The sequence below is a fragment of the Hibiscus syriacus genome, unplaced genomic scaffold (assembly GCF_006381635.1).
Source record: "Hibiscus syriacus cultivar Baekdansim isolate YM2019G1 unplaced genomic scaffold, ASM638163v2 tig00116937_pilon, whole genome shotgun sequence".
Taxonomy (NCBI): Eukaryota; Viridiplantae; Streptophyta; class Magnoliopsida; order Malvales; family Malvaceae; genus Hibiscus; species Hibiscus syriacus.
The window spans coordinates 321,024-337,316 of NW_024063475.1; the positions used below are offsets into that span (position 1 = coordinate 321,024).

Here is a 16,293-nt window from a genome sequence, read left to right on the forward strand (position 1 = left end):
GGTTTGACAGCCAAGGGGGCATCAACAAGGCAATTCGAGTACTTTACTCCTAGAACTAAACTCTGCATATAATGAACCCTAGAAATTCTTCTAATCTAAGACAATACTGAACCTCTGTCCATAGGTATACACAAAGGAGAAATAAGCTCTAGCTTTTAATTTATTTTATTTCCTTTTCTTTTTCCTGAATAAATGCATGCGAACTAGAAATCATGCGGTTAGGATAAATTTTCCAAACAAAGTATGGAACTAGAAAGCATGAGGTTAAGATTTATACCTTGATAGATAGATTTTTTTCCATTAGTTGGTACTGACTATTCTATTTTTTCTTTTTTTTTTATGCATATTACATTTCTCTAATCTGTTCATATTGATTTCTTTTATTTACATTGCATGATCATGGCATAACCAAAAGGTGTTTACTTGAAAGACTGTTCATCATATTGGAAAGAAATCGTAAATGGACAAAAAGTTTTATGATCAAACAAAATATGATGCGGCCAAGAAAAGACATCCCGAGGGAACTCCGAGGATAGAAGAGAGCTATGCACCTAGAGATCATGTGTCCATTAAGGAGCAAGAGGAGATACGAGAAATAAGAGAGCAGATGTCCAAGATGATAGATAGAATATCTGTTTTAGCCAAAAGAGAAGAGATTCATGCACGGAAAGAGAGAAAGCTTAATGAACATAATCCTGCAATTTTAGATATGCAAGGGACTTCTGATCCTAACTAATTTGAGAAGTTACAGACAATCATCATCCGTATTCACAAGTCATCTAGAGATACCAAAGAAATGATGACAATTGTAAAAGCTTCCAGAGAAGAGAAGAAATCATGTAACCTGAAATCATCGAATTTTAGTATGCTCCCGATATCTAAAACTCAGGTTCAATTCAATACAAGAGGCGGTTCTCATGTTGATGCTATACTTATATCATCATATAAAGAGTTGTATGAAAAGTTACTTGAAGCACGAGAAGTGGCTCCATATTACATAAAACCATTCCAACCTCCGTATCCAAATTGGTATGACATCAATGTTCATTGTGAATATCATGCCGGAGCTCAAGGACATACCATCGAGAATTGTCTTGCCGTCAAACATCGAGTCCAAAGTCTTTTGGATCAGGGAATCTTGCAGTTTATGATAAATGATCAACCTAGTTTGGTAATTGAAGATCCTGCCAGATCAACACCAAATGTATTCAAAGGTAATAGCATCAGTAGGGACGTCTAGAAGGAAGACGATTTGTTGAGATTCGAAGCCCAAATATGTCATTTGAATGATCAAAATGATAAATTGAGCACCGAAATGGAAAGCATACAGGAAGATTTCCAGAAAGTCAGTCAAGCCTTTCAAAATACTGGTATAGGGAACACCCCAGAAGAGTGGATAACAGGGGTCACCAAACTGAAGAAGAACTGTAACATACATGAAGGACGAGCCAAGAAGTTTTATCATAATTCACGAGTTACAGAAGAAAAATACAATACATCTGTTAGTGAATTGAAAAGATGTCAAGTCGAAAATCAAAGGTTGAATAGTGCTATGACCAACATGGAAGCATCATATCAGATTCATCAGCTTGAGATCGATACTGAATTAAAAGCCACTATGGCCAAGAACAAAACATTGAAGAAATGTTTAGATGATTATAGAGATCTTGTACGAGAACTTCTTGAACATAAAGAATCTCTCACAAGAAAAAATGAACAACATTGTTTACAAACCTGGGAATTGACACAGAAGATGAATGAAAAAGACAATGTCATAAAAGAAGCTGATGTTCAAGCAAACAATGTGGCTCATAAGCTGGTGGACATAGCTGGCTTCGCAAGAGAATTAAAGCAGATTGAGAACTCCACACCTGAGCATGAGTGGAAGTTAGTTTGGCTTTTACGGGAAATAGAGAAGTTAGGAGTGAAAGCTATCCCCTACATGTAAAAGTTTTGTTTGATGTACCGAAGCTTTTGTGTTCAATGAAATCTGTTCTAAGATGATCACTCTTGAGTAACACATTTCATACATGCATTACATTTTGTATATGTGCATTTTCATTTTGTATTCTTTTTATATCTTCGAATTGCACATTTTGCATTTTTATTTTTGGCATTTTGCATTTAACATTTACATTACATTTTTTTATTTAAGTACTGTTATGTACTTTAATTATAAAAACATGTAAGTAATTAATGAAAGGTTTTGTAACAGTAAAACCAAGGTCATTCATTCATTTTACTTTACCATCATCATGAAAACAATGGAGCAATCTTATGAGGGACTACAAGATCAGTGGCCAGAATAATTGACAGGGTTACCTCAGGATATAAGGAAAGAAACATCAGATTCAGTACCAGATGGATCAAATCAAATTATTCAGTGTATGGCATCTGATAAAGAAGAGATAATTGATAAAGAGTTACCATGCTATCAGATTGAAGAGTCGAGAAAGATAACATACTCTGGGGCATCCCAATTGAACCCAAAGAATAGCCTTGTTCATCATTCGCAATATGAGGAAAGATTCAAGAAGATGGATGAAGCAATCAGAAATATAAAAAGTGTTGATGCCCACCACAAAGAATTAGAAGCAAGAGAGCTCATCTTGGTTCCAGATTTGATTATTCCCCATGAATTCAAAATGCCTGATTTTGAGAAATATGATGGCACCAGTTGTCCCTTAATCCATTGGAGAATATTTTGCAGAAAAATGGAAGGATATTTGAGTTCTGATGATCTATTAATTCACACTTTCCATGATAGTCTTGTTGGCCCAACAGTAGTCTGGTACAATCAGTTAACCCAAGAACAGATCAAGAGATGGGTAGATCTAGCTGATGCATTTTTGGGACAATATCGGTATGTTAAAGGCTTAGCTCCAACACGTATGGATCTTCGAAGAGTAAAGAAGAAAACCAATGAAAGATTTCAAGAATATGCCTTAAGATGGAGAGGAGTGGCAGCACAAGTTCAACCTCCCATATTAGAAGAAGAAATATCACGTATGTTTCGTGATTCCCTTCCAGCGCCTTTCTTCGAGTTAATGCATGCAAATCCGACAAAGGAATTCGAGAATCTTGTGACAAGTGGAGATTTAATTGAGAATGTAATCAATGAAGAAAACTCAAAAGTCACATCCAGGAGCCCGACGGATCAAAAAACAAAAGCTGGTGATGTGAATGTATGTCGCATCCAGAATCCCCGCAACTGCAAAAGAAAAAGAGCAAATAACTGTTCGGATCGACCAAAGAAAGTCATGCGATCAAGAAAAACTTTGGAAGTGTTCCAAACTTCCATTTCAGACTTGTATCCTCATTTGGTTAAAGGTCAATACATCACACCAAGACCAACTAAAGTGACATCAAACCCTTCTGCTCATAGCTATGAAAATAGTGTTTATAATTCCACTTGGGGGTAAAGGGGCATTCTATAGGCAATTGTAGGCCACTGTTAAAAGAAATTGAGATGCTTGTTGACAAAGGGGTTTTGACACAAGAAATGATCAAGAAATGGGGGGCAAATGAAGAAAAGAACCATGATCCTATTACATACCCAATATTATAGGAATAATGAGGCATGATGCATAAACAAGTGGAAGTGTTATCTACCACTGTAGTACTTTCTATTTTCAGTATCTTGTTTGAACTTGTTTTTTGTTCCTTTCTCCACCTTTTGTGCAATAAATAAATGTGTATTACTTTTATGGTTATGAGCAAGGAATCAAGTTTTAATCTTGAGATTATTAAGTATCAAGTAGATTAAATATTCTTTTAATTTTTCAAGAGTTATAGATCTTTGGCAAGTGGTAAAATTATATCTTCCATATCCCATCCAATGCCAATTACTAGACCCTTACCAAAACCAAATCCTGACACTACATTTATGATCCTGAAGAAATGTCTCTACTTGTTTTCAAGACATCAACTCTAGATGTTTACCTTCTCGGATAGAGTTGGTTGGTTTATGATATTACCCCTTCCACCATATACATGACTTTAAGAGTCACACATTTATCCTTCCAAACACAAAACCATCATAAACCAAAAAACCTCAAATGAACCAAACTTCCAATTATCCATGAATTTTACTGCAAGAAGAGACAAGATGAGGCATCATGGACCAACTCATTGATGATAATTTTGAGTGATTAGGGCATACTCAAAGAAGAAGGGGAAAGTGATTGATTGAAATAAATATATCATGCATTAACTACATTTTTCATGTAAGTAAAATTAATCTTGAATATTCATCCCCCTGAAGATACCTTTTTTTTACAAAGGTTTCAGTGTATGAGATGATGAACGGCATTGTTTCATTTATCCTTTAATATATATCCTATATATATATATATATATATATATATCCTTTGTTGTCCCCACTTGAGCCTGAATGATTTTTCTTCTGATTCAACCCTAACCAAGGATCACCCTCCATATTAGGGGGCAAGGTGAAGGATATTTGCTCACAAGAATAAAGATTGTCAATACATTTTTATTACGAAGACAAGTTTCCATGAAGTCATAAAAGTTTTGAACTATAAAGTATGTCAAATACAGAATGCTTGAAGATCAATCCAATCAAGAATAATGGAAAACCTCCAAAATGCAAAAGGAAAGGAGTTGCTCAAAACAATTGAAGTATTATACTCATCCAGCAAAGAAAAAAATTGAATCAAGATGGGTGACTTATTGAGCCTCAAGTTACAAGGTTGATCAAGTACAAACAAGAAGAGCAAGAAATGCTGGAGATATGAGAAAATGGAAATGAATCCAAAATTTAGCAGTCTAGAGGAATCCAGATGATGGAAAAATCCCCAGCAATGCAGATCTAAGTCAAACAAAACAAGATTGATGGCATCAGAATGAATTGATCCTTGTTTTGATTACCCTTAAACACTTATTTGGGCCTTTTTATCCCTTTCTTTCATAACCATAAGCCATGGCCTACGTTACGTACCTAAAAAGTCCATTTTAATCATACATGGATTTCTAAGTAAAAGAGAATATCTTCAGAATTCATCCCGCCCCTCAAGATTGATTTTTATTTGCAAAAATTAGTTTTTAAAATCTTTAATGTATGATATGAAAAATGATAAAAGGGGGGTTCAAGATGTAAATTTTTAAATAACATCTTAGAACCAAAGGAGGATTCGAGTTGAAAACCTGAAACGGCGGCTCGAATATTGAATGGTGCAACAATGACATAAGAGATGATCTTAAGCTCTTAATGAAGCACCACACGTCTCAAAGACATTCCTGAGATTGTGGAATCGAGAAGCATCTCTACAAGATGAACATAACAACCATTTCTTCAAGTTAGTGGAAGCCGAAACGACATACTGAACCAACTTGAAAGAACCTACTTTACCAAAATCCACCTACACCTTAAATCAGTCAATAATTTTGACACTTGCAATAGGACTATGATTTTTGAATGATTTAAAAGTGTAGTTGATTTATTTGATATTCATTAAACTCATTGTTTATGATTCGATTATATTGTAAACCTGAAAGGGGTAATACTTTGCAAAATTCTTTCATTCTTCAATAAAGAAAGGAGAAAAAACATTTTCAAACAGGACAGTTTCAAATGAGGAAGGTCCTTAAAGAAATTGTTGCTTATTCTACCTCTATTGTAGAAAAAGAATGAACGAGGCCAGAAGAATGAAGCACTTCACATTTTTGAAGGCAAGTGGTCCAAGAAGCCAGAAAGTCTGGGGAATTGAACTTGTGACCCTCCCCTATGACATTATTAGCAGCTCATCAAGAAAGATTATCGTTTATCTCATGCTGAGGGCGATAAGCATCACCAGACAGATTATTTTCCCCAGCCATCAATTCATGTTCTCTAGAAGATTACATCATAGAACCATGAGCAAGTCACTACCTGCACTCTGTTGTTAGCTCAAGTCTTGATACATCATTGCTACTTCTTCTATGCCGATCACTTTCTTTGTCAAAATGATATCCATTATGTCCTTCAGAAGATTGTTGAATTTGAATTTGAGGACTTATAGCACAGAATAAGACGTTGGAACAAATTCTACATTTGTATGTCGTACAGGATTCCAAAAGTTGAGATAACCAGTTTTACCATCAACTAAACCTTTCCAATGTTAGGGAAGAGTGGGATATGATAGTGTGTATTTTGGAGCAGCAGAAGAGACAGTCACTGTGGCAGTCATTGCAAGGAAATGCACCAACAAAAATCTTCTAGTTCATCCTGATGACGTTTATTTATTCCAGTAAGGTTGTTACATTAGATGCCATCGACAACAAGGTTGAATCCTCCAAATCTACTCATCAATTGCTCCAACTGATCACTATTCAGTTCTTGCACATCTGTTTCAAAGGTATGCCAAGACAGTAGAAGACAACCCTGCATCACTGATTCCAGAGAAAAGAGACAGGACATTGTATCACTGGGGAACTTGTCTCTAGCATCTCCTCATGTATAGTTTTTAGGGAAACCTAGAAGCTTTCCACATCAGGTTCAAGTGGATTAACTTTATTCCTTCCAACCCATACCAGATTCCATTTTCAGCACTCATCAAGAAAATACTTCTGGATACTCGAAGGTGACTCATCGTCATAAGCTTCAAGAGCCTTACAGATAATTTTTGTCAATTTGGCACTTCCTGTACATGTTTATAAATTGTTCAACTTTTTCAATGGAAAAGCATCATGTATGGCACATGGAGGAAGCAGAATAAGAGGAAATCTGTTCTCAATTGGCAGATTATGAACATAGCCCATTTTTAGTGTAGTATCATGAAAATGCTTCGAATCTACAAATTCTGGCTCTACATCGAATAAGTACTGTGATATTCCAGTCCAAACATTAACTGGAGCAAGTGTCATGTGCTCATAGTAGAAATAAGAAGACCCAATAGCATCTTCTGGAAGTGTTCTTTGAGCTATCTGATCTGGTTTGATATGAACCCCAAAACCAATCATTAGATTTGAAAGATGAATTTGCTCATAGTAGAAATAAGGAGCCCAATAGCATCTTCTGGAAGTATTCTTTGAGTTATCTGATCTGGTTTAGTATGAACCCCAAAACCAATCATTAGATTTGAAAGATGAATTTGCTCATAGTAGAAATAAAGAGGCCCAATAGCATCTTTTGGAAGTGTTCTTTGAGTTATCTGATCTGGTTCGGTAGGAATCCCAGAACCAATCATTGGAATTGAAAGATGAACTGCATGATCGTCTTCATTAAGAAGCTTCTTTTCAAGCTTCCTCTGCTTCTTCCTTTTCAAAAATCATATCCCAAGTTTCGTCTTTGCTTGTAATTGGGGCCATTGTATAATTGATTCCTATCTTTTACTGGAAGAAGTGCGTCAGCAGCCTTCGCCATTTGAGCAGCACATATAAAATCTGTCAACTCTGTAATTGATGAATTCGGACCACATCTCTCCATGGCTATTGAAGCCTCAACCTCTGAATATCCTATTTTGTCAAGTATAACAGTTTATTCTCCTCATCAAAATCAGGATTCAGGATTTCCTCGGTATCAGAAAGAAATCAATATCTGTGAAATCATCCTGAAGATCGCTTCATAATCAGATGAGTTGTTATCAGAATCAACATGTTGCATGGGTGTGGATTTTTGATGAGCCTGTACCACTGTATATGTAGTCTTGCTATTGCATCAGATTATTGTTCGCGTAAATTGGTTTCTCTCCCACAGAAAAGTATATTTCAGAGATGGCCTTCACTGAAAGATGATAAGCCACTGTGTCAGCCTGGAATGGATTACCAAGCTATTATATTACTCTGTCTGACTAAATCCCTCCAGATACAGAAAATGGTCACCTCATTTCAGACGTTTTTGTCAGAATGATTGAGTACTTCTTAAATTTGTGACAACATGAAGAGAATTTCTCCAGTTACTTGACAACACTATTGTTCAGTGACACTAGAATGAGAGTATTTAAGATAAACAGATTTGGGGCATGAAGAAAGCTACAAGCACCACAGTGCATTGTCAAAATTGGACCTCATGAGGATCATGATATTCCAGTTAAACATATATTGAGAGTTGAATCAGAAGCAAATATTGGGGCATCTCGAAAGCTCACTTTAGATAGATACATGTGGGCATTTTGAAGGCTCAGATTAACAAGAAGCAAATGTTGGGGCATGCTGAAAACCCTTTTCAATCCGAATCAGAAATGTTGAAATATTCTGAATATTTATCAGCAAAATGTTGGGGCATGCTGAAAGCCCATTTCAATCAGAATTAGAACTGTTGATGCATTTTGAACACTTGTATTAGCCAATGTTGGGGCATGTTGAAGGCCCACAACATCCTGTGTCAAGATCATTGACTTGAACAAATATTTCCAATGAGACAGAAAGGTGTGAAGAATGAAAATGGTGAAACAGTGAGAGTCGAGTTGACTATACATAATTGCTTTGTTCATCAAGCAGTTATATTATGATCATGTTGTTGAACAAATATCTACTCAGCAAGTACGGTTTCAAATACCCAATCATCTTAAACCATGTGTCACATGACAGTGTGTTCTTTGATAAACTACATCATGATTGTATGGATAAAGATGGTCCCCAAATAAACTACTCGATTCAGGGTTCAGTTCCTTAAGATCTCAGCTTTGAATTTAGCCTTTTGTGTGTCAGTGATAATTGAAAATATTTCTTTGAGGTTTCTGGCAGTTAGTTTCAACCATAATGTTGGGATTATGAAGCTGTTTTTCACATCAGTTTTTGCTTACTTGATAACATTGAAAAGGGAGACTCGATTCTCACTTATATTACTGTTATTCCCATTGTTATTGGGGATCATCATTGCTAGCCAGGGTGAACTGAGTTTTCATCTATTTGGTTTTATCATGGGTGTTTCATCCCCAGCGGTAAGAATTCCATGAACCTCTTTCTGTAGCCCCTATAGCTGATGTGTTTCTAATTCCTACAACGCTCATTACAGAAGAAAACGTGATCAATATCACACTTGCCCTTGCCCGAGATGATATCGAGATCAGTTGGTATCTTTTATTCAACTCGACACTAGCATATATTGTGAATTTGACCAACTTTTTGGTCATACTAACATCACACTTGAATCCCCACTGAGTTTTGTTCTCAAATGGTCTTGTGACATCATACAAAAGCTTTGAATACTAGGCAAAGAGCTTCAATAATTGAGAAATCTGAGCAGAAGCCATAGGAAAGGATGAATGTGTTGTCAAATGCTTTACGAAAATCTGAGCAGAAGCTACAAGAAAGGAAGAATGTGTTTTCAAATGTTTTACATCTCGACAGAACATGAGATGAAGAATGTGTTGTCAAATGTTTTACGAACCAGTTATTCTGATGTTAAACCAATGTTGTGATCATATGGTTTCCATTTTTAATCCAAGATGAAGTTTGTCTTTTTCAACTTCAAGATTATAAGATGAGATATGATGAAGATTTCTTTCCGCAGAAGGAGAGCTGAAATTTTAACCACAAGAAACTAGTTAAACGACAGGTTGTGGTTAAGCACCTCAACATGATATGGTCCAAGTTGCTTTGTTTGAGAACCAATTAAATGTGGAGACATGAAAGGAATCGAAATAAATCTCCTTATGATATGTTTCAAGAGTCAAATCAGAACAGACTCTACTCTCCTAATTAATCCCCGCTGAGTCAGACATATCTACATCTACACTCTTCAAAGATGATAGATTCTCTTTTTAAAGATGATAGATTCTCTTTCCAAAGATGAAAGCTTTATGGGATTTATACACAAGTCCAAGCAAATAAAGTTGGTTTTATCCAAGATAAAATGGGGCATCAAGGTCATAATTTTAACTACGATAAGAGTTCCATAAATGAAAGATTTCTTCTGAGACTTAAATGAAGTTAAGAAGACGCAAAGATACAAGTTGATCAGATGATTCTACAGAAATGTAAGCTTGATAGCATAAGTTTCTACACTGATATCCAGAGGTAACCCTGACAATAAATGATGAAGTGAAGGAAGACCAAGTTCACCACTTTGAAGTCAAATGAAGATTGCATCAACATTCATGCATTCATAAAAATATCATTTACACAATAGACAATGCATTACATTGATATATCTGAGTGTATTCAAACATGAAGTTTTACAGATCTTCGGAAGAATAAGAAGATTCAGGGTAAAAAAAATACCTTACACGAAAAAGGTATTCAAAACCACAAATGCAGGAATCATGTTACCCAATCAACATGTTATTTTGAAAAAATGAGAAAACGATTTCCATAGTTTCTCATTCAATCTTTTCTAAAAATGAAATTGTTGAAAAGTAAGAAAACGATTTCCTTAGTTTTTTTACTTAGTAAACTATTTCCCACATTTGTAAGTCCTGCAGTGCATGATGTTTCCAAAAAGCCTTCGGGAGCTTTTTGATGTTGTTACTTTGAAAAATAATGAGAAAACGATTTCCATAGTTTCTCATTCAATCTTTTCTAAAAATGAAATTGTTGAAAAGTAAGAAAACGATTTCCTTAGTTTTTTTACTTAGTAAACTATTTCCCACATCTGTAAGTCTATAGTGCATGATGTTTCCAAAAAGCCTTCGGGAGCTTTTTGATGTTTTCAAAGCCTTAGGGTCATCTGTAAGTCCTGCAGTGCATGATGTTTCCAAAAAGCCTTCGGGAGCTTTTTGATGTTTTCAAAGCCTTAGGGTCATCTGTAAGTTCTGCAGTGCATGATGTTTCCAAAAAGCCTTCGGGAGTTTTTTGATGTTTTCAAAACCTTAGGGTCATCTGTAAGTCCTGCAGTGCATGATGTTTCCAAAAAGCCTTCGGGAGCTTTTTGATGTTGTTACTTTGAAAAATAATGAGAAAACGATTTCCATAGTTTCTCATTCAATCTTTTCTAAAAATGAAATTGTTGAAAAGTAAGAAAACGATTTCCTTAGTTTTTTTACTTAGTAAACTATTTCCCACATCTGTAAGTCCTACAGTGCATGATGTTTCCAAAAAGCCTTCGGGAGCTTTTTGATGTTTTCAAAGCCTTAGGGTCATCTATAAGTCCTACAGTGCATGATGTTTCCAAAAAGCCTTCGGGAGTTTTTTGATGTTTTCAAAACCTTAGGGTCATCTGTAAGTCCTGCAGTGCATGATGTTTCCAAAAAAGCCTTCGGGAGCTTTTTGATGTTTTCAAAACCTTAGGGTCATCTGTAAATCTTGTAGTGCATGATGTTTCCAAAAAGCCTTCGGGAGCTTTTTGATGTTTTCAAAGCCTTAGGGTCATCTGTAAGTCCTGCAGTGCATGATGTTTTTAAGACCTCTGGAATGATGTTTTCAACATTTCAGTTTTACTCAAAAGAAGTCAAATGAAAAACTATTATTTTTCATCTTTGCTCTATTCTTGTTAAAATAAGAATGAGCAAAGAGGGGCAGCTGTAAACATCAATTTTTCATTTTTCTTAAATTCATTAAAATTATTTTTAATTATTATTATTATTATTAAAATTATTATTATTATTATTATTATTAATATAAATATATATTACAAGCCCAAAGGACCCGGAGGCCCATTTTACAACAAAAACCCATATCAATATGGCCCAACAGTAACCCTGAACCCTTCTAGGGTTTACATCCCATATACCCAGCCGCCGCTTCTATCAACCGTTGGATCAAGATCCAACGGTCCACAGGATACCAGCGTGAAGCCCTAGGGTTTCATAACCCTAGGTTATCATTCAGCCGCCGCTGCTTCCAGACGTTCCAGCTGCCAGTGCCACGCCACGAAATCGCCGCCTCGCCAGAAGCCAACTGCCTCACCAAATAAATGCTCTATGGTGAGTCACCGCCATAGCTTGGTGACTCACCAAGGCTGCTACCCATGGGACCGATCCGATGATAGCCTCGTCGAGGCTATAAAGCCTTGGCTCACCTGCAACAAGAAAAGGGGGCCAGAAAACGGGAGACAGCAACACCAACAGCAAGCAATCCAGCCACCATCAAACACCAAAATAACGAGATAAAAAATGAAAGAAACCTTACCGAGGAAAGCCACACCACCACCGGAGTAACCACGCACCTCCACGCTCCACAACAAACCTTCGAAAACCGAAGGTATTTTCGTAGATTTGCTCCGATTGGGAGTTTTTTAAGGGAAACAGATACCGGAATCGTCATTAGGACGATCCGATCTACATTGTGGTATAAAGTTTTATTTTCTGGCCACCGGAGGCGGTGGTCGGCGGTGAGGTTGGCGGTGGCTATCGGCGCCGGAATTCCCTCCGGTGAGGGAATTAAGAGAGAAAGAAGACAGAGCTTCTTCTTTTCTCGTTTTTGAGAGAAGAATGAGGCTGCTGGCCCTTCGGGCCAGCTATGAAGGGGTATATATATCCCTTCCTGAACGACGTCGTTTTGGGAAGAGGTATATGCGTAATTTACATGAATGGCTAAACCCTTTCCGTAGCCATCCGAGTTTTGTAATTATCCATTTTAGTCACTGAAACTAACTTCTGAATGTCTAATTCAGTCTTCGAATTTATTTATTATGTTTTAATCCTTACCATATTAAATAATATTTAAGATAAATATCACATTTAGTCCCTAATAATTTTAATATTTCTATTTTAATCACCGATTAAATAAATAATGGTTAATTACTACTAGTATTTATATTTTATGATAATTCTAATCATGTCTCTTAAATATTTATATTTTATAATTTGATCATTAAATTTTATATAATCTTAATTTTAACCATAAGTTTTATTTTTACATTTTTAAGTTCATATATTTATGAATATGATCCATTAGTTTTAATATTATTACTTTTAATTTCTTTCATTTTAATTATTATTATTTTATTTTATTATTACGTTTGATATGTTTAAATTATTATCTTCATGATTATTTTATTATTATTATTAAGTTATATAAACATATTTATAATATTTATTTATTTATTCTATTTGTTTATTAAATAAAAATCATATTTATAAATTACTTTTAAGAAAAATAAACATATTTGATATGTATTTATTTTTTAATATATAAGAAAAGAGCTATCTTAAAATACCTAGAAGTCCTTTTCTGATTTTCTAAATAATAAATATTTTATTTATAAATATATATATAAATTAATTTTTTTCATAATTATAATTTTGAAATAATAGGATTATAATTAAATATCTTTGAATTCTTAAATTTCTAATAATAGAGACAATGTATAATTAAAAAGTACCAATTTTGGGTTGTAGGGGTTGCTAATCCTTCCCTAAACGTAACCGACCACAAATCCCTTTTTATTATTGAAAAGAATGAATTTTTTGTTAAAACGCAGATCAGTTTATCTTTTAACTGTTTTGTTAAAAACTCTTTTAAGGATGATTTTTAGGTATTCGACCTACCTGATCCAAAAGGCCAATGGCGACTCCCAAATTTTTTAAAAAAACCATTTATTCACATCACTTTCCGCCAAGTAAAAATTCGTAACCGGCGAAAACCGGTTACGACAATGAGCATGCTTGGACATACTTGATACACTTAGAAAATGTCAAAACACATATGTTACATGTATCATAACATCAATTAACCTAGTCATTTGTGCATTATATGTCATTTCATACTTCCTACGAGTCTAACATATTATGTAACAAATTAGTTCTTATCTAGATGATCAATATGTAAAATTAAGGCACATTTCACTTTTGGTCAACTTAGGCATACTTGAAGATCAACTCAACTCGTAATTCAACTTCAAAAAACCTCAAATGTTATTCAAACATGAATCAAAGATCAACAGTCATTATAGGTCGTATAGGTACCAACAACATGTCAAGTCTACAAAATCAACCAAACAACCCAACAAGGTTCCAATATTGCCTCAAAATCAAACTAAAGTTCAACATACACTAGTAAAAGCTCTTTACTTGATCACCATTCAATGCGTTGCCTCTCAAGCTCTGAATCAGTAGCTAATTGTAGAAAATCAGACTATAGAAAGAAAACAGACTGTATAGTAGAAAACAGACTGTAGGAAATAGTCAGGTCTGTTATTTTCTTGCATACTTTCAATAGAAACATATTACATATTTATATAAAAATTATGCCTCTAAACTAGAAAACTCTAAGTTAGGAAAGATATTAATCCTAGGAGATGTAATCCCTTGAAATAAGGGATTTGAAAACATAAAATAATTACAGAATCTCTTGACAACTCATTTCTATAATTCCTACACTACCCCTCAAACTGGTGTATATGTTGTATATTCCCAGTTTGAATGACAGCTCATCAAAAGTCACTCGTGGAAGGGCTTTGGTGAAGATATCTGCAAGCTGTTTCTTCGTCGGAATGTACTGCAGTTGTGCAACTCTATTATTGACCTTATCGTAAATAAATGTATGTCTATCTCAATGTGTTTCGTTCTATCATGATGTACTGGGTTTTTTGCTATACTCATAGCTGATTGACTGTCACTAAAAATCTTAAAATTCTTCTTGTCATCTAAGTCCAGTTCTGTGAGCTTTTAATCCATATTCCTTCACATATTCTGAGAGCCATTGCTCTAAACTCTGACTCAGCACTACTTCGAGAGACAACGTCTTGTTTCTTACTTCTCCAAGTCACCAAATTACCCAAACGTAGGCACAGTAGCCTAACTGATCTTCTATCAGTTAATTCACCTCCCCAGCTTGCATCCGTATAAACCTTCACTGTTTGTCTTAATTTTTCTAAAGATAAGTCCAACTCCTGGGGTAAAAGAACCTTAGAATTATGTTAACAGCTTCCAATGTTCTTCTCGAGGATCACTCATATATTGGCTGACAATGCTCACTGAGTATGCAATATCAGGCCTGGTCAGAGAAAGGTAGATCAACTTCCCAACTAACCTTTGGTAGGTTTCCTTTATTGGATTTCCAGTCCGGTCCTTGCAAAATTTCAAGCCTTGCTCCATTGAAGTTTCAACTAGTTTGCAGTCAAGCATCCCTGTTTCTACAAAAAGATCCAAAACATACTTACGATGGTTTATGACCAGCCCTTCTTCGGACCTTGCAACTTCCATACCCAGGAAATACCTATACTCCCTAAATCCTTGGTTTCAAACTCCTTTGCAAGATTCATCTTTAACTTTTCTATTTTCTATATCACTTCCAGTTATGTTCATATCATCTACATAGACAATTAGGAGCGTTATCTTACCACTCGGTGTAATTTTTCTGAATAATGTGTGATCTGTTTGGCTTTGTTTGAAAGTATTCTGTGTCATAGCCTTAGCAAATCGATCAAACCAAGCCTTGGGAGACTGTTTTAAGCCATATAAGGATTTATTGAGCTTGCATACAGTTTTCTTAGTGACATTTCCTTCTAATCCGGGGAGACCTTCATGTATACTTCTTCTTCAAGGTTCCCATTCAGAAAAGCATTCTTTACGTCCAGCTGATACAATTTCCAGTCCATGTAACAGTTATAACAAATTCAGATGGTATTCAATTTTGCAACCGGTGCAAAAGTCTCCTGGTAGTCAATGCCATAGGACTGAGAAAAACCTTTAGCAACCAGCCTTACCTTGTATCTTTACACACTCCCATCTGAATGATATTGACTGTGAATATCCACCTACATCCAAGCTCTTTCCCTTCTGGAAAATCTGTCAAACTCCATGTCTTCTTTTGCAACACTTTTATCTCCTCTTCCACAATCTTTTTCCACTCAGGAGATTGAAATGCTTCTATCACATTTCTTGGGATTTTCACACTGTTAATGCTTACAGTGAAGGCCCTGAAATTAGGTTGTAATTTCCTATATAAAACATACTTATTTATGGGATGAGCAGTGCATTTTCTTACCCCTTCCTAATAGCAATAAGAAAGTCATCAAGATCAACCGTAGTAGCCTCTTGGTAATCATCATACCTTCTGTTTCAGATGCACAGGATCCGAATCTGGTTTTTGGTTTTCAGAGGCAACAGGATCTGAATTTGGTTCTTGGCGAATGCTAGGCTGACTGATTTCTTCAGCAACATCTTTTTTCTTCTTGAGTAAACACTGAGTTATTTCGGATGGGGAGTTATGGTTTCAGGGTCATTGTTAGGTGCATTTTTTATAGTGGTGGAAGGGGTTTTGCACGGACTAGAGTTCTGAGGTAAGAAGAAAGGTAATTCATCAGAGTTATTTAGGTTATTCCCATCACCCTCACTAGGAACTGGAACTGTGCTAGCCAGCTTTAGAGAGACAGTAATAGGTAAAGAAAGATAGGCTGTAAAGAAATATTGGTTGAACAGACTGAAATTCCTTGTAACTCTCCCCCTGAATTTTGTTCCCAAAAATAAG

General features: G+C 35.4%; 1 pseudogene; it reads left to right on the forward strand.

Annotated features, from left to right (window-relative positions):
* Positions 1 to 1,694: 1,694 nt before the first annotated feature.
* The window catches only part of LOC120188022, a 29,718-nt pseudogene continuing 15,119 nt past the window's right edge, over positions 1,695 to 16,293 (forward strand).